The sequence below is a fragment of the Anas acuta genome, chromosome 3 (assembly GCF_963932015.1).
Source record: "Anas acuta chromosome 3, bAnaAcu1.1, whole genome shotgun sequence".
Classification (NCBI taxonomy): Eukaryota; Metazoa; Chordata; class Aves; order Anseriformes; family Anatidae; genus Anas; species Anas acuta.
This window is the reverse complement of record NC_088981.1, coordinates 77404564-77423628: the sequence shown is the minus strand read 5'-3', so window position 1 is coordinate 77423628 and position 19065 is coordinate 77404564. Positions and strand designations below refer to the sequence as shown.

General features: G+C 38.5%; 1 protein-coding gene across 4 annotated transcripts in view; it reads left to right on the top strand.

Annotated features, from left to right (window-relative positions):
• The first annotated feature begins 261 nt into the window (after positions 1-261).
• FUT9 (fucosyltransferase 9) overlaps positions 262-19065 on the top strand; it is a 146145-nt gene continuing 127341 nt past the window's right edge. For all 4 annotated transcript variants that reach the window (XM_068677911.1, XM_068677908.1, XM_068677912.1 and 1 more), the window contains exon 1: positions 262-333. The gene's annotated coding sequence lies outside the window, so the exon portion shown is untranslated. The remainder of the gene's footprint in view (positions 334-19065) is intronic.

Sequence of the window (19065 nt, the reverse complement as noted above, 5' to 3'; positions counted from 1 at the left end):
TTCCCGCTTCTTCATGATTCCCTCTATAAAGATTTGAGATGCTGAATAGTATTTTGATATGAAAAATCATATCTATTTCCATGGCCAGCGACTATTAGGTCCACAACCAACCAGCAGTGAAGATGAAAAAGAAAGCAAACCATCTGGTCAAAAATAAGTTTGTGGAGTTGCAGTACTGAGTCTTGTCGAACATCATTCCTAACACCAGAGGGAGCTGTGCAAAGGCATAAATTCTGAAAAATTCATAAATTCTGAGAATCACAGACTTTCATAGCAAAACTGTCCTCAGCAGCTAATACTGGTGTCTAAAACACCTACAGATATTGCCATAAGGTAAGCTTTTGTCATCTCCTCTTTGATGGGAAGTTAGAAAGATAGCTCAGTAGTGTATGCCAAAAGGTTTTCTTTTCTGTTCTCTCACAGATAATTTAATCAAATTCAAAATAACTTTTCAATATAGCACCCTTAAAAATAAAAACCTTTCATACATCTATTTCCTGTCTATCACTGATAGTTTTTAGTTTACATGTATTTCATATTTTCACTTAACTTTAATTGTCACTGTTAGAGAGAGCCATAAATTTTTCTTTTTGATAATTCGTCTATTCACAATTTCATTCTACAGAGATTTTATATGTTTAATAGTACTGTATTTCCTATCAACAAGGAGCTGAGCTCTTCTGCAGTAAGTGGAGCTTAGAGGTTTTTTTTTGTCTTTTTTGTTTGTTTGTTTGTTTGTTTGTTTGTTGTATTATTTGTTTATTTTTGTTATTATAGTGGTGGTTTCATTTGCATTTTTTTTATGTTTTCCCAATAGTTCTAAAGGTATACAGCAATATTAAAAACTTCCTGATCAGTATTACAGACAAATTTTGTCTTTAATTTCAAAATATTTAAAATTATTATTATTATTAATAATAATAATAACCCTTATCAGTTAGTTCAACAATTGTCTTAAGGTTTGCTTTATTTCTTAAATAAAAGGCAAAATATCCATTGATCTATTAAGCTTGCTCAAGCACACTTTGTAGCTATTTCTGTTTTTCTCACTGGCATAAATTCTGACACTGGGTTTCTCTGCCAGCAGATGACAAGAACCATCCCTTCCCAGACATGTAAGAACTGACTAAAAATATGTAGAGCCTCCCAATGCATGCTGAGCATGTTCAACGTACATTATTTGAGCCAGTAGTAGGGCACCAGCCTTCAGATTAAAGAGAACTTAAACATCAAGTAATTTTTTGTGGATTTTTATTCATAACTCTTTTATTTATTTATTTATTCCTGTTGACCTGTCATTATTTGCTGCAGTGGCCTGTTAGACAGATTTGCCATTTCCTACTTCACTTGTGATTAACATGCTGCAGTAATTTTCCTAAAGTGCTTACCTTTGTTTTCTTGCCTGACATTTGCCTACATCACCCCTCGTTTGCCACACAGGAGTCCAATTAATTTCAAAAAGTCCAGTCTTGTCTTTATTCATCTATTGCTTATCATTTCTGTGCAATAAGTTCAGCTCCGTATGAAATACCACAACCTTGATTTTCAACAAGCATGTGGTTATGATTACTGATGTGCACACTGGGTATCTGAATGTGAAAATGATCATCATCCATTTGCATGTGCAATTATCCATTCTGCATATACTATCTGCAGGTGAAAGTTTCACAGGCTACAGTGGTAATTTCACATGCAAATTAATCATGTGACTACACTTGCATGCTTCACATGCAATTATTTACCTAAGACGTCTAGAAATCAGGACCTAAAATAAACATTTAAAATAAAGGTGACAATCCAATCCATCAATCTGAGGAAATTCTAATAATGATGTAACGCTGTGAAATCTCATAGCACATTGCACTCAACAATTATGCAATAGCTGCTGTAATACAAGTGAATAACACAAAACTGAAGCAAATTTGTAGATGGGTTATCACCTTAGGAGAATCAGTAGCTGGTAAATGGAAGACTTTGATACAAAGTTTGACCTTGTCAACACAGTTGAGGTCACCTCCTGTGAAAGATGCAAAATGAGAGCATAGGCTCATATTTAAAGGAAAACTTAATCCGTTGCTCAGTTGCAGAAGAGCTGAAGTTGTTATGTTTAATACACTGTTGAAGCTGCTGATGGGTTTGGGCTAGGCTTAAATACATGGCTGTTAAAGTTACTGATTCTTCACTGTTTGAAATGTTTATATGGCAAGTTTATGTCTCACACAAAGATCAACAATGTGGATGTTAAAACCCAGAAATGGGTCAGGTGAAATAATAGCTTTCATCCTGACTTGGAATAATTACTTGAATTTCTATTCAGAAATAAATGTCTGCATCAGGCCTTGCAAAAGCAGCAAGTGTGAAGAGAAAGGATTAAGAGGGATGTCTTTGTACTTTGCTGAAAGAATTTCTTCTGCTGAAAGAGTTTCTCCCAGGTGAGACCAACACAGAACTTAGCTTCTTTCATTAAAATCCAGGGATAATATAATTAACATATTGAATTTGGGATGTGCTTGGTTCCTTTTAGTTGAAGTAATCAGATCAAATTGTTATCCCATTTGTGAGTGTGAGACTTCCTGCCTTACAGATAAGTCTGTTGTAAAACATTTCATATTAAGCATTTGTATTTCAGTCAAATTATAATGTGCATTTCAACATCTTCTTTTCCATAATAAATCACTGACTTTCCAGAGCTTCGTGACACATCTTTTGTTAGAGGGCAATATGGTGTATGTTTTTGCAAGGTTAATCCTTGTTTGAGTATTTTAAGTTTTCTGTGGCAAAAGAACATCCCTCTGGCTCATTTTTTGGAGTACCGAGAAACATATTGTGAAGATAGTCATGTTCATTCATTCTCCTTTTCATTATATTACTATAAAGATTTCTTATGTTTTGTGTAAGATAAAAGGAACGCAGATTTTTAGAGGACAATATATACATAAAGTATCTGCCACCAGTGACATTGCATTAACTACTCAGAAAAACACACCTCAATACAAGTCCAGCAGTGCAAGAGAATGTGTCATAAATAAATTCTCTATACAGTTTAGTTATTAAAATACTCCCTGGTACAGTTTTGGTTCAAAACAACTACCATAGTCCCAAAGAGTCCCTAGACATTACTTGGAAAAAGCAGAATTGAGGGACCATTTGCTGTACTTCAGCAATGAGTGTGGTGGCCAACCTACAGCAGACAGCTACCCATCAATCCTCACCATGTTTACTATACTAGTACAAACATAGCCGGAGCACCTGGGTCTCCTGAAAATTAAATTATGCTCTTAAGTTACTGAGTAGTAGTGTTTTTATAGCAGCAATAGTCCAAGGGTATGAGAGAGACAAGGTTTACAAGCACAGAGAATATTTTCTATCAGACTAATACATGCAGTTAGTGAAAAGGGGAATACACTTAAGGCTCAAAATGCCTTAGAATAAGTATTTTTTGAAAATGTATTGACTGAACAGTAACAAAATTTAAAAAAAAAAAAATAATAATAAAAAAAAATAACAATGTTTAAGAAGAAATACAGGAAAAAAAAAAAAAATGAACATGAGATTGTGTATTGATAGTCTGTCCTTGTCCATTCTGTCCCTTTACACTGTAGTCATCTTTGTGATATATGAGAGCCTGTTTTTAGTTTGTCAAGAAATATGACTACAAAATAGATGCATGGAACTAGATCAGTCTGGGTCACCAAGACCAGTCATCATTTTGTCAGGTAATGCCTTTCTTAAATGTATCCCTCTTAAAACTGATTACCATTCTTGCTTTCCCTTTTCCCATCATAAAAGGGTGTTTCAGAAACTCAGTGTCCTTAAGCTTAGAAACTTCCTCCTAAATTCTACCCCAAATTGATTGATCAACCATTTTCAACTCATTTGTCTTGTGATTGATTAGTTTAAAATGCTTTTACCTTCACCAAGTTGGTGACTGACCTTCTTGTATACTTCTAAAGAGAAATCATACCTAGCATTTTGTTCACCTAATAATCCAGATTTTTATAATTTTCCTTATTGCAATAAATAAATTTCCCTGATTATATCGCTGTGTCTGCTGTAGTTCAAAGTAATCTTTCTTAAACATGGGGATAAGAACTGTGAATACTGTGAGGAAATCTTACTATTTCTTTTTGTCTCTTACATGTCTGTCATGGAAATACCTGACTTCCTACACCTTACAATTTCAGTTGTCTTTTCTTTTTTTTTTTTTTAATGACCACATCACATTTTTTTATGTCACATCACGTAAGTGACTCATAGTCATCTTGTGATTTCTAATACACTCAGTGTATGATACATCTATCATGTGTTTGTTCATTCTCTGAGTCTTTTCCCAGGAGGAGAAGCATGTCTTGAGATGTGTTAAGCTGCAGTGGCATTTTCCTTTATTTTTTTTCTTGTTTCACACTTTGCTCTATGGTACGTATTGCAGCATATTTTTCCAATTTTTGTCTTAATATTTCCATTTGGTTGAAAAGATGATGCGATCTGTGATCATTGATAGCTCCTGGATAGTCAATTCTTAAGTCTCAAACCAACTATTACCATAACACTGTCCTTCACATAGTTTTTTCATAGTAAAGTGTGAAGTGTTCAGGAAGTGGAGTTGCAGATCATGGTTTTATTCTAATATTCTCTAATGGTCCTTTAGGTATTTTGTCACTAAAACAAGAATTTTGTCACCAAATTCTTGTAGATATAGGCAGAGATCTAGCATCAAAGAAATATGATATAGACCCCACAACAGCTACAAGCTTACATTAGTAAGGAAAGTAATCTGCAGTGTGTTGTATCACCTGTGTTTAGCACTAAAGACTTCATGCCTTGTACCTCAATATACCTATATTGACATCATACAGTCAAGAAGAATGTGTATCTATAGTCGAATCATCCTGAAAAAAAAGGTCTTCATTCTCTTTGGTGATAGCTGATGTGGTCAGTCACACTTAAACAGGCAGCTGCCTGATTTCAACAGGAGTAAGGGTTATGGAAAGAGGACCACATTATCCATAAAGGATGACAATTCTGTATTAACAGAAGAGCCAAATGCTCTGAGTTCCTGGAACCTAATCTGAAAAGGAAAAAGGTTAGTGTGACATTTTTTGAATCAAAAGCCCTCTCTTCAAAGAATCTAAAATGAAGTCATATATTTAGATGACTGAAAACAAACAAACAAAATAAATAAAACACTTTGATATTGATGAAGAGGGTTATCTGAGTAGAGGTTTCTCAGTGTATTTTTAAATGGCAATTTTTACATTGTTTCTTCCCAGAAAGAAGAAGCTCACTCAGAAATTCAAAACAAGTTAAGATATGAAAAACAGTAAAAAATATGCAAATATGAGAAAAGATTATTTTAAAAATAGTGAAAAACAAAGTATGTAAAATACCTCAGTGGGTTAACTTTAAATATTGGGTGAATTATGCAGACTGTTTTCTTGTTTTGTTAATGAAACAGCAAGACCTAAAATATATTTAGTGTTTCAGGAATATTCAATGAAATGTTAAATATTCACAGTGAGGTTTGGCAGTGTGAACTTTCTTGAAAACTTACCAACCTGAAGATTTAAAAATCTACCAAGTCAAGCCCAAGTGCTGATCAGCTGCTCTCTTTGCCCAGAAGGATGACTTCCAGTGACTTTTCCTCTTTTGGTCAGGTAATTCAGAAGAGCATCTGCTATGGATGAAAGAGTTTATGACCTCAGTCAAATAATATCTTGACCAAATAGCAGATGGAGGTGCTTAAAGGCTCCCCGGATAGGCTGATTGGCTAGTAGAACTGAACTGGAGTGATTATTGTTATAAAACACAACTGCTTGTTCTGTCACCCAAAACAGGATCTTCAGGGTGCTCAGTGAGTTTTAAAATATTTTTTCAGCTCTGTTAAACACCAATTTATTAATAAAAGATCAGTCATAAGTAGAATTAGAGACTAACTGCAAAACATGGTAAAATGGAAGCTGTTTTATCAGACAGAAAATAATAATAATAAAAATAAACAGCAATATAAAACACAACAGTCTGGTTCATCATCTTAAGCTTTATTCAGGAATATTATGAATCCACAGAAAGGACAGAGGAGATGCTTCTTGCCCCATCATGAGGTCAGCACCGTGCAGCACCATCTTCCTCCCACACTTGCTTCTAAGACTGATCAGAAAATGATCCAGCCTCACCCTCTCTTGTAACCGCAATCAAATCCTTTTAATGGTGGATATTTTTAAGTCATAGCAACTGTATTTCAAACTGCTGCTGGTAGCAGTGTTTTAATTAGTGCTGTGAGTCACATCAGGGCTCTGTGCTGCCCTTCTTCTGGAAAGACGCGGGCATGGCTGAACAGGGTGCCTCTGCTGCTCAGCAGCTGGAACGTGCAGACTATCTCATTATTACACACTCCTCTCCATTGCTGTTTAGGTTAAAATCATAGACTGCAAATTTGAAAGCTGAGAGGCAAACATATTCTTCCTACGTTGTTACCCTACTGGAAGGGAAGCATAGCTTTTTAAGGAGAGCTGGTGCAGGGAGTGGTAATCCTATCAGTTGTCTTACACAAACTTTTTCAGGTATATACGTCAGGGCTGGAGATGTGATGCCACGTAAGAAAGTGAGATGACAGATGCCTCGGTTGCAGGCAGAAAGCTGCTGAAAGAAGCTGGTCAAATGGCTCCAGACAGTGCACTCCACCTTCAGTTCCAGTGTCCACCATTAGACAAGCCGTACTGTGCTCTGTTTTTCATGATGGTGATGCCAAGTGTTAAAAAAGACAAACTGCTAGAAGATTTGTGGGTTTTAGCAAATCTCTTATATATATGTATATTTGTATATATTTACTTATATATATATATCATTTTCAGATTTTAAGATTCTCCAGGTCAGTGAAAAATATTAACATATTAACCTAAAGCAAAAGATAGAGGCAGTAAGTGTAAATTGATCTATGAAAGCATGCACTCGTACTTGGGACTTCCTTTGTTCAAAGAGAAACAGAACTTACAACTTAAAAAAAGAAACCAGCCTGAAGTCACAGCTTCCCACTCTGTTGCAAACCTAACTCATGTTTCCAAGCACATATTAAAAGTATGGAGACTACAGCCTGAGATGAATACCAAGCATATCCAAGGGATTAATGCAAAACCTGCCATGTGTCACAGTTCAGGCCCAAACCTGATCTTTGGCAGCCCACTGGTGTTTGTACTGCTAAAGCAGAGCAGTTTCTATAGTAAATGGCAAACAGATAGGGAAATGTGACTGGCATTCAGCAAAACTCGTTGTTAACATTCAGCATACAGGGCCATTGGTAATTATTTAAACACCAAAAGTTTAACAGTTTAACTTATATATATATATATATATATTGTATATATATATAATTCTTGATATTGTGTGTTGTGGTAGCACTCAAGCTCTCATTCAGGTATTAGGCATCGGTGTACAAGCAGTTTGGCAACCTATAATCAAAAGAAATTCTTTGATGTATAGAGAAAATATACACAACAAGCTGACTGGGTAACTGTAAGAAAACAGTTATGGTGACATTGTAAGGTGTGGTAGCATATTTTTGAAAATTTTTATCAGATGAGCTAAAAAAAATAAAAAATAATTTAAAAAAATCATCTAGTCCAAATCCTGGTAGAAGATGATAGATGATAAATAGTTCTTGGATTCTCTTGCATTTAAGCAGAATTTCAGGTTGTTCGTCTTTACATTACTGAAAGTTAGGTTTCTTGACAAATATGAAATCCTGGCAGGAGCTGATATTAAAGGTAGTCAAGTGAAACCTTTAGCGCTTTCTCTTTCTATATTGCCAGGGCAAATGATCCTTTTTGCCTCTCTTGAAAAGATTTTAATTGAATTTGGAGCCAATTCAGGACTCCTGAATTTAGACTCAGAAAATCCAGTGGAGGAGAAAATACCAAACAGCATTTGTAGACCAAATGAATTAGCAGCAAAGAGTTATCCTCTGAATGTTTGGTGATTTTGATTCCTATTTAAGTCACAGTAAGCTGTGATTGTTCAGTGTAATTGGTCCCTATATCCTATATTGGGTTTATGTGGCAAGGTTTTGTTAGCGGGGGGGGGGGGGGGGGGGGGGGGAAGGTAGGAGAGTGTAGGAGAGTGGATGTTGCAAGGGCGGCCTCTGTGAGCAGAGCCCAGAAGCTGCCCTATGTCAGATCCCCATGTGAGAAGCAGCCCTGCAGACCCCAAGGTCAGTGCAGCAGGAGGGCAGGAGGTGCTCCAGGCAGGCAGCAGCAGTTCCCCTGTGGCCCGTGGAGAGGCCCCTGGTGGAGCAGGCTGTCCCCCTGCAGCCCATGGGTCCCACATGGAGCAGATCTCCATGCTGCAGCCCGTGGAGGAGCCCACATGGAGCAGGTGGATGTGGCCTGGAGGAGGCTGCAGCCCATGGAGAGTCCCCGCAGGAGCAGGCCCTGGGCCAGGACTGCATGCAGCCTGTGGAGAGGAGCCCACGCAGGAGCAAAGGGTCTGGGTGGGAGCTGCCGCCCGTGGGGAACCCGTGATGGAGCAGCTTGCTCCTGACAGATAGATGGACCCTGTGGTATGGAGCCATGTTGGAGCAGTTCTTGAAGAGCTTCTGCCTGTGGGCAGCCCCCGAAGGCTCAGTTCAGGAAGGACGGCATCCCGTGGGAGGGACGCCATGGGGAGCAGGGGCAGAGAGTGACCATGAAGGAGTGGTGGAGATGAAGCATCAGGGACTGACCATAGCCCACATTCCCCATTCCCCTGCACCGCTTGGGGTAAGGAGGTGGAAGAGAGTGGATAGGGGGAAGGTGTTTTTAGTTTTCTTTTAGTTTCTTACTAGTCTACTCTGTTAGTAATAGGCAATAAATGTCATTAGCTCTCTATGCTGTCTGTATTGCCCATGACGATAATTGCTGAGTGGTCTCCCTGTCCTTATCTCAACCTTTGAACCCTTTTTGTTGTTGTTGTTCTTATAGTATTTTCTCCCCCTTTTCCTTTACCTTTGAGGAGGGGGACTACTGAGAGAGCTTCTGTGGTGTAGTTTGGCTGTGCAGCAGAGTAAAACCACCATAGCTGTCTGAGGGACAATATTGCCCTTTAATAAGAAATATTACCATCCTTGTTAGCTCTGGAGCAGTGCTGAAAAACTGTGCAATGCCATGATACCTAACAGCTTGATTTTATTTAGTACAGAAAGAAGAGAATAATGAATCTTATAAATTTATAGAGATTCAGGAACCATGGAAGAACATTACGGATGCATAATATTTTTAGGAAGTATCTGTTTTTGATCTTCTTTCTTCAGGCCAGTCTACTGGTGTACTTGCTGTGTCACTAGAATCAGCCATTCACCCTGTAGAATGCAGGAAATACTTTCCTTGCTGTCCTCAAAGCTGTGATCAAGCAGGAAATGTCAGACCTCCATTTTTAGTAACTTGCCATAAAACATTGTTCAGAATCTAAAAAGCCTTATGTAACTTTAAAAATATTCTCATGTAGGAACCTATAAACACCATCATTATTTCATTTGGCAACTCAAGTGTAAAAACACTATGATTTCCTCTGGTCAATCAATGTTTTGTGATTGATGGACAGAATGTCAAAAAAATTACTTGAAAAATGGCTTGTGATTTTATGCAGACTTACTGGAATAATAGTAAGAAACATAGCAACGTAACCAAATCACAGGAAAACTCCCTTGTCATTTTCAGATATGTCATAAATCTTGCTAGGATACAGAAGGTCATTATCAGGAATAAAATAACAACCTCTATGAGCAAAATCACTCCACCTCTATGAGCAAAACCACTCCTCGTACCTGAGTTCAAAAGTGATCAACAGTGAAGTGAATAGTCTTTCCTTAGGCCAAATGAAGTAAAAATCAGCAAGAGAACAGCAAGGTGGTATGATGATGGCATGCTTGTAAGATGTTGTTTTTAGCCATCACACCTGAGATTTAATTGCTGCAATTTAAAGGCATGAGGAATCTTACTGTCACCAAGGATGAAAAACATAGTAGTCACTGTCTGATGGCAGATCCTCAGCAGACATTTGCTGTCATAGCACTGCAGCACTGGGGCACATACTAGAAAAATCTTTTTTTTTTTTTTTCTTTTTTTTTTCTGATTACAGACTCCCTTAAATTGTATTTTGGGGTAAAGCAGACACTAAAAGCAACACAGCCAGAATGTGTGTCTGAGAAAAGGGGCCCAAGTCTTCAGTATTGCTTAACATGGTTCTGTGTGTCCAGTCTCTAAGGCAACTTATTTTATGATTGATTATCAAATGCACTAGACTCCACTGTGCCATACTGGTGGCACTTTCTGTCACAGCTGAGATAGAATGAATAGGGATTTAGACATAGGACATGGCTTTTGGATGTAGCATTTGGCTGGAGGCTAGTGAATGTGACACCAATCTAAAGGAGGCATGAAGAAGGATACAGAGAACTATAGGTCTGTTGGTCTGACCTCAGTACCAGGAAAGATTATGTAATAGATCATCTCAAATGTCATCACACAATACATCTAGGGCAAAGCTGGTCTCTTTTCACAGGTGACACATGACAGGATGTGAGGAAACAGTCCTTTGTTGCTCCAAGGGAGGTTTAGATTGGATATTAGGAGGAATTTCATCACAGAAGGGAAGGCTGAACATTGGAATAGGCTTCCCAGGGAAGTGGTGAAGTCCCCATCCTTGGAGACTTCCAAGGATGGAGACTTCCATCAAGAGATGTGTAGACATGGCACAAAGGGACATGGCTTAATGATGAGACTCTGCAGGTCAGGTTGATGGTTGGACTTGACGGTCTTTTCCAACCTGAATGGTTCTATGATTTTATGGAACTGCTGCTTTGTCAAACTGTGGTGGGATTTCTGATTCTTTGAATAGTATGGTGAACTGCTGCAGCTTTTTCCAGGTTTTTGGACTTTCTGTTGCAGTCACCTTACTTTAAGTATTGGGATATCTACTGACAGTGATATGCTGAGATTAGATTAACACTTACCTAAACAAAACAAAACAAAACCTGAAAGCTTAGAACAAACTATTAAAATGGCATTAGTTACCCATCTGAACACAACACCATGTTTAATTATCTTTATCCTTTTGAAATTCATACTGATTCACTATTGCACCACTGTTAAGATTAAAAAAAGAAAAGGTTATAAGCAATATCATTTTAATATGTGTATAATATACCATGTTAAATGGAAAAGAAATCAAATTTGAAAAATACCCTGGTGTCATTTGTCAACTTTCTCTTTCTTCTTTGACAGTGGATTCTGTGTTTTTCCACTGCAATGTAAATTAGCATTTCCACAGGATGCCATCTAGAAAAAATGATTTCTCCTTACAGTGTGGTATATTATAGTAGCTAGTTATATTGTAGCATTCAGGGACTATTAGAAAAGACATATGTCCCTCACATGTCTAATTCAATGCTCTACTCTCCAAAAGGTACCAAAAGCCTGCTTGTTTCACACAGGGTAATTATAAGAGCTATGACCTGCACAAAAAAAAAAAAAAAGAGTCAAGAAAAGAAATGAATAAATTTGGGAAAAACAGAAAGCTAAGTGAAACATGAAAAGAAAATTCTACATTAGATTTTCCACATAGTCTATGCAAGCACAATACACATAATGCATCTTATAACAATGGCATGTATTAAACAAAGCAAGCATAATGCATACAAACATGCCTAAAAATAAAACTGCTAGACTGAGCAAATCAGTGAGGAAGAAATTTTCAAAATGATAGGCAAACATGGCATTTGGATTAGAAGATTGCATATCATATTTCATCAAGCATAAAGTATATATCTCAAAAACTTGGACACCAGTAAATTTTCTGTCCAATCAGAAAAAAAAAAAAATCTGATCATGAACAGGGTGGCAATGCATGAAATACTAAATAACTATTTAATGTTGTCAGTCAACAAAAATAGAGCAATAAAACAAATGTTTCCCAGCAGGTGGCAGTGAATTGAATGTACTCTTCAGGGGAACTACAGGCCTGTCAGTCTGACCTCAGTGCCAGGGAAGCTTATGGAGCAGATTATCTTGAGTATCATCACACGACACTTGCAGGACATCTAGCTGATTAGGCCCCGTCAGCATGGGTTTATTAGAGGCAGGCCCTGCTTGACAAACCTGATCATCTAAGAGAAGGTGACACACTCAGTGGACGAGGGAAAAGTTGTGGGTATGGTCTACCTACACTTTAGTAAGGCTTTTGACACCGTTTCCCACAGAAATCTTCTCAAGCAACTGGCTGCTCAAGCCTTGGACAGGTATATGCTTTGTTGGGTTAAGAGATGGTTGGGTGGCCAGGCCCAAAGAGTCGTGGTGAATGGAGTTAAGTCCAGTTGGAGGCCAGTCACTAGTGGTGTCCTGCAGAGCTCAGTACCAGGGTCAGTTCTCTTCACAGAATCACACAGAATCACAGAATTTCTAGGTTGGAAGAGACCTCAAGTTCATCAAGTCCAACCTCTGACCCAACGCTAATAGTCCCCACTAAACCATATCCCTAAGCTCTACATCTAAACGTCTTTTAAAGACTTCCAGGGATGGTGACTCCACCACCTCCCTGGGCAGCCTGTTCCAGTGCCTAACAACCCTTTCAGTAAAGAAGTTCTTCCTAACATCTAACCTAAAACTCCCCTGGTGCAACTTAAGCCCATTCCCCCTCGTCCTGTCACCAGGCACGTGGGAGAACAGACCAACCCCCACCTCACTACAGCCTCCTTTAAGGTATCTGTAGAGAGCAATAAGGTCGTCCCTGAGGCTCCTCTTCTCCAGGCTGAACAAGCCCAGCTCCTTCAGCCGCTCCTCGTAGGACTTGTTCTCCAGGCCCCTCACCAGCTTCGTCGCCCTTCTCTGGACCCGCCCAAGCACCTCAATGTCCTTCTTGTAGTGAGGGGCCCAAAACTGAACACAGTACTCGAGGTGCGGCCTCACCAGAGCCGAGTACAGGGGGACGATCACCTCCCTAGCCCTGCTGGTCACACTGTTTCTGATACAAGCCAGGATGCCGTTGGCCTTCTTGGCCACCTGAGCACACTGCTGGCTCATATTCAGCCGACTGTCCGCCATCACTCCCAGGTCCTTCTCTGCCTGGCAGCTTTCCAACCACTCATCTCCCAGCCTGTAGCTCTGCTTGGGGTTATTGCGCCCCAGGTGGAGGACCCGGCACTTGGCCTTGTTGAACTTCATGCAGTTGACATCAGCCCAATATCTTTAATATCTTTATCAATATTACTGTACGTTAACTGTATTAACTCCACACTGTAAGGAGAAATCATATTGGATGAGAGGATCGAGTGCTCCCTCAGTAAATTTGCAGATGACACCAAGTTAGGAGTGAGTGTTGATCTGCTTGGGGGATAGGATTGCTCTGCAGAGGGTTCTGGATAGGCTGGACCGATGGGCTGAGGCCAACTGTATGAAGTTCAACAAGGCCAAGTGCCAGGTCCTGCACTTGGGGCACAACAACCCCAAGCAGAGCTACAGGCTGGGAGATGAGTGGTTGGAAAGCTGGCTGGCAGAGAAGGACCTGGGAGTGATGGTTGATAGCTGGCTGAATATGAGCCAGCAGTGTGCTCAGGTGGCCAAGAAGGCCAACAGCATCCTGGCTTGTATCAAGAATGGCTAGCAGGACTAAGAAGTGATTGCCCCCTTGTACTCAGCTCTGGTGAGGCCACACAAGTACAGCGTTCAGCTCTGGGGCCCCCAATATAAGAAGGACATGGAACTATTAGAATGAGTCCAGAGGAGGACCATGGTGATTACCAAGGAGCTGGAGCTCTGTCTGGCTAAAAAGGAGGAGTCTTTTCTCATAAACAGTGGGAAAGGAATTCACGCAACATCACAGAAACTTGTCTGTATTCTCATTGCTTCAGAAGTCATACCTCATGTTTGCCTAATATTCAGGCTAATATCCACCCTTTGTGTTTTCAAAATCATAGGTGAAATATTTTAAACATGATTGCAGACAAAGCCTCTTTAATGTGGTTAGTGGGAGATATATGGTGCAGTCCTGTGAAAGAACAGCGTGATAGATGGATGCTATACCAGGCTTACCAGCCAGCCTGATTTGTATGCAATGATTCTGTCCTCATTCTGAAACTCCTGCATTATGCCAGGGATTATGATTGTTCTGAGACTCCTGATCCCTAGGAGAGGCATGCAGAAAAATATCTGAAAGTGCTACAGTGAGGCAAAGTTGTAAAGGAACAGCTGGAGGGACCAGACATCAACAACAAAACAAGGAAAAGACAGTCCCATAGGCCTTAGATGGATAATTGAATGACATCGTCTGTCCCTAGCATTCCTGATATCCTACCATTCTTTTTTCCTTGTCTATCACTATGTCACTGAAGATAATAACCCTCTCTTTAATAATACAGAAGAGATGTGTACTTGACTATTATAATGTTTTCTAAATCACTCTGCCTTCATCATTTGTCTACTGCATACTTGAAAATATACTGGAAACTGAAAAATCCTGTTAGCTGACATGCTCTGTAGTAAAGAAATTGGGGGGAGCAATGGGGAGTGTCTGCTTTTTGTTTGTTTGTTTTTCTTTTTGTTTACATTTCACAGTATCTGTTTCAAAAACGTGATCTGTATGGCTGCCCAATAAATTAAATTGTTTAAACTTTAAAAGCTATTTCCAAATTACTGTTCTGCAGTGTATGTATTAGTTTATTAATAATGGATTTCCATGTGATGCTTCTTTATTGCTTTTTTTAATGAAAGAAATTTAGCCAGTTGTTTTCTAATTGTGACTTGATTATATTCCAGTTTTTACAATAGACTTTCCTAAGGTAAAATTAAACACAATTATCTCTCTGCAGTGTCACATGCTCTGAAACTGTACATCTAACTGGTTCAGAAAGCATGCTGCTTGTGCATTCACATGAGAAGCTGAAAGCAGCCCAGTAGAGGAATTATGATTTTGGGAAGCTATGTTTATTAGAACTGAATGCTGTAGAAAGTAACCAGGCATACTGGCAAAGAATAATATTCAGTCACAAAATAAGTCAGTGAAAATCATCTCTTTTCTAGGTACATTGCTGGAGAAAATCAAATCAAAACAAAACAGCAACAAAATGCACAATTGGTTTAATTGCCATGAGTGTAAAATTCAGCTGTTTGGAAAACACAGCTAAGTAAAGGCTGGCTTCAAAGAGACTGCAGATAGGTGCATAGAAATGCATATATAGATGAAAACTCTTTGCTACAATTATTAAGATTTCAAAGCAGATTTTCTCATAAGTCAGGCAATGACAGAAATAAGATTTGTTGTAGAAGCCTGTGTATATATTATTCAAAGGGTTTTCCTGTAGGACCTTGCCTCATGAGCCTTCTCTTCGTAGGATCAAGCAGGGATTCAGACAGACAGCACAGTGCACTCAAACACTTAAAAGATTAGCAAGTAGCTGCAGATTTTTATCTTCTGTGTGGGTCACCATGCATAGAGGGATAGAAACAGACACTTCGTAGTGTGGCAGCAATTAAAAAGTTATATATATTAAAAAAAAAAAGTTATATAAAAAAGTTATAGTTGAGCTTTGTATGATCAAAAAGACAAACAGTACAAATGATAAAATATCAATATACCTTTAAGTTGTGTGTAACATTTGCAGACATCACTCATTTGGTGATAAGTATGAAAAACATGTCACACTTTTCCCGCAGATTTGTCTCATAACAAGGAAGATACGAGTATTATTCAAAAACAGAAAAAAAAAAAATGCTTCAGTTCTTCTGAACAGCTGAAATACCCCAGCAGAGGTTGGTAACGCATGTGTTCTGGTTTTGATTGGCTATGGTCTCATAGCTCTGATCAATAAACTAATTGAGCTGTGTCAAATTGGTCTTCTGGGCTTTTACTCCTATTAAGAACAATTCATACTCAAATTTGGAATAAAAGCATAGATGAAACAGGAAGGGCGATGTCTCCTCTGTGAATAGCCTAGATGTGATAGATTCTGTCTCATCTCTGCTCATGGCTCATTCTGGATGGATAAAGGCAATTAAGGCAATTTCTTTTCACAGTTTCCACTACACTGATGTTGCTCAAGCTCTTATGTTGTGGACCAACTTTCTTTATATTCTGCAACAGTCTTACACATTAGTCCAGCTCTACCAGTATTCTTCAACTGCTTTTCTCTGTTCAAAATTTCATTGCCTTCCTGAAGGTTTTTTTTTTTAAGTCCCACATTTTCCACTTTAATTTAAGAGGCCTTGCAAAACCACAGTCCTCTGTTCCTTTCACTACGAGATACTGTGACTGTGAAATTTGAAGGGTGGATCATTAATTCTTACATGTTCTTAATAGAAATAACTATGGCAGACAATCATGTGAATAATATATTTATATTTGTTGTTCTTGGCTTTCGGTGACATTGAGCTATATCAGAACTGCTTTTAGAAGATTTTACAGGAATTTCTGCTCCGGAATTGATGAGACCTTTTCCTTTCTGCTTCACCATCAACTTAGCAGTGTCTTGAGAGGTTTATTTAAAAACAAATTTCAGTAAGTATGCACAGGTTGTAAACTTCCAGTAACATTAAAAGTAAATGCAATAACATTAAATGTGCCTCTCAGGGAAGGATAGCTATACACAAGGTTGTACCTTCAATTAGTTCAGCATCTGCCTACCTCTTTTTTTTCAGCCCCCATACAGGTCCTGCTTGCATTATCACTTCTCATAACGATGCAGAGAGTTCCTCTGGAGATACTCAGTCCTGTGTACACTACTGAGAAGCTCCTTTGAGAAGCCTGCTGGGCACAAGTGTCAGGATCTAGGTTTGCATTTCTCTTCCCTTTGGTCTCCACCTATTAGTTTAGAGTTTGGGGAAAGACTTCTGCTGTTTTGCATCAGATGTACACAGAGAGATGTTGATTCCAATGAACCTCGTGCAGTAGTGCACCAGGATGAAATTACAGTTTAGGAAGTGCTCCATTAACATTTATTCTATTAACATCAGAAATTTTTGTCCTTACCCTCAGCAAAGCTTTTAAAAGATGTTAATTTTAATAATTTTGCAGCTACACCTAAACTTTTTCTGCTGTCGTAATGAAAGAAGACATATGTTGTACTGCTGCAAATTATGCAAACCTTTGGGTATGATTAGTACTTAGAGATACTGGTTTAATAAAAGCAATTTTCTTTATGTTTGCAAGACTTCCTCACATTTACTGATTTTAAAAATAAATAAAATAGAATGCTGAGACTTCCTGGTAGCAAATACAGTTCTTCAAATTGCAAATTTCTTTTTGGAGGGGGGACAACATCTTTTGCACTTTGTACACTTAGGTCATGAATTTACTAGAAGTTCCCTTTATGGTTATGGTTGGGAGGTAAAACTTCAGGGACCACCTTTTTTCTGTCAGCTTTACTTTTCAAGTGGGGTAGATTTGCCATTTAGTAAATGCACCATGGCATTTACTGTCATGACCACTCTTAGTGTTTCCTTCACTAAAGAGTTAACTGGTGTTTTTGCCAATCAGTATTGCAACATTTCCTACCAACAAATAATAATCCTTAGTCTGCTTTTAGAAGTGATTTAAAACTGTTCTAACTGAAACTCTGATTTGCTGAAAGAATGTGATGGGAAGGCCTCTGAGTTAGGCTCTGACAGAAGCACATTTACTATGAATTGAGGACGCAGAAGACAATCAATCAGCTGCCATTACTTCTCCAGAAACATCCCATAACTCTTGCAAAGAACAGACGAGTAGTCCTGTAATTGACCCAATTGATAGGAGAGGGTTCATAGGACGTTAACTTGTAAAACATTGGAACTGACCATTGAGGCGTGCAAGCAGAAGCAATAAGAACATGGAAAGAATTTGCTGGTGAAATGCTTAAATCCGTGGTTAACTAAGGTAGGTGTGTGCCACTCACACAGTGAGTCTCCTGCATGGGAAACAGTCTTGTGGGCTGGCTGTTTCAGCTACACTTTTTAGTATGTAAGCATTTTAGAAAGTATTTGCCAACACTTATTACACTTTTCTCTTTGAGCATCTGGCAGTAGCTGATTAAAATGACTGAAGACCAGCATCTGAAAGTCAAAGTAGCATGTAATTGCCAAATAGGATATAAGATTTAAGAGTGTATTAACACAACAAAAAAGACCCAATGTGCCTTTGCCTACATGAGTTCAGAGGGCCTGTCTATTGCTCTAGCATGGTCCAGTCTGTTTCTTCCCCTAGGCTGAAAGAGAAACAGTGCTGGCTGGAGATAGCAGCCAGGTAGGGTTCAGCTCTGTTGATACCATCATCTTCCTAAATCCAGAAAGCTTGGAGCTGAATGCTCCTTAACCACCTATGCTGACAGCCTTCAAAAGAGTAAATGTAACCAACTTTTGTGGTCTTTGCTAGGTAGCTATTTCTCAGAGGGTGGCTCTGCTTTCATTATCTCAAGTCTTCTACAGCTGGCATTTCACCTTTGCTGTTGCTTCTTTTTAATTTTGACTTAACTTCCTAGACTTCAGGGAAGTTATTACCAAACAGAAATCAGACAGATATTTATGAAAAAACAGTATACAACTCCTGTTTTCACACATTTAGTGAAGGATATCAGACATCTCCTCAAATAGAACACTTGATCACTGTTAAACAAACTCATGCAATTTCTAAACCAAAACTTATTTAGCCAAATCAAACTAATCTGTCAGTATCCATAATGTTAACAGTTTGAAAATCAACAAATTTATTGTACTACCCTTAGAGCAGTAGTAACTTAAAATCCGTGTTTAAAGAGATTTAATTTTCATTTTAGCTGCAAAAATATCAGAACTCATTTCAATATTGTCTGTAGAATAAAACTGAAGATTCACTCCTACACTTTCCATTATATATTAAACACTGAAATCAACTGATAAGTACTATATGAAATAATAAGTAGTAAAATAGATATAGAATATTCATAATTCTGAGAGGGGATGCAAATGCATATGAAATAATTGAATGGCAATATGGCGATAACATTTTCATTGCTAGAATCGTAGAAACACAAGATTGAAAAGGACCTACAAGATCATCTAATCCAACTGTCCTCCTATCACCAATACTATGCAC